This window comes from Sorex fumeus, unplaced genomic scaffold (assembly GCF_029834395.1).
Source record: "Sorex fumeus unplaced genomic scaffold, SorFum_2.1 ptg000030l, whole genome shotgun sequence".
In the NCBI taxonomy this organism is placed as follows: domain Eukaryota; kingdom Metazoa; phylum Chordata; class Mammalia; order Eulipotyphla; family Soricidae; genus Sorex; species Sorex fumeus.
In genome coordinates, this window is record NW_026606087.1 from 1,890,178 (window position 1) to 1,891,040 (window position 863).

General features: G+C 34.6%; 1 non-coding gene across 1 annotated transcript; it reads right to left on the reverse strand.

The window, feature by feature from the left end:
- Nucleotides 1-508: 508 nt before the first annotated feature.
- LOC130025623 (U8 small nucleolar RNA) lies at nucleotides 509-642 on the reverse strand. Its single transcript, XR_008792756.1, has one exon. It is a non-coding gene; the product is annotated as a U8 small nucleolar RNA (small nucleolar RNA).
- Nucleotides 643-863: the final 221 nt, after the last annotated feature.

Here is an 863-nt window from a genome sequence, read left to right on the forward strand (position 1 = left end):
AATCAGCATTGTGTTTGTGAGATCCATCCAAATTGTCATATGTAGTAGTAATTTACTTATTCTTATTGCATGCAACATTCTATTATATGAACAAGTCACAATTTATTTATCCATTCTGGTTTTGATGCTTCTTTGCAGTATCTGCTGTTTATTATTATAAACAGTGATGCTAGATCATTCTTATACATGACTTTTGATGAACATATGTATGCATTTCTGTTGTATATATACTAGGTAGAATCAAATTAAACAGCCAGTTTTGCGGTGCAAATGCAGTCAAATATTGGCAGTTGCGCATTGTTGAACCTAATATTTAAAGGTGGAAATGTTGGATCACGTAGCATGTGTATTCAACTATAGTAGATGGTTTTCCAAAGCATTTGTACTAAGTTACACTCCCACTAGTCAGGTGAACAGTTTAAATTTTTATAGTCTTTTTTTAAACAAAGACTATCCACATCTTTCTGTTGAGTCTGTTTTACCTATCAATATTTTGTTTTCATTAAGAATCAGAGAGGAGGATTAGGGTGTTGTGTGCCCTAATCATGTAGAGACATTAATCACGAATCATGCAAACTCCAATCATCATGTTCTATCTGCCTTCTGAATAGAGGAATGGGTAAGGATTATCCTACCTGACAATCCCAACTTTTTTTTTGAATTGCTGTTCTGTAGACCCTTTTGTGCATGAATTGAGTAAATTCTCTATATTTTCTCTCTCATTGAGAGATCTTTTTTATTCTTTCTGACGGTACCAGACTTTACTGTGTGAGGAATGTCACTTCAAATATGACCAACAGCAATGTGAGCAGAAAGAAGATGCCTGTGTGGATGAGGCACAAAAGTAATCCCCTCTAATGGGC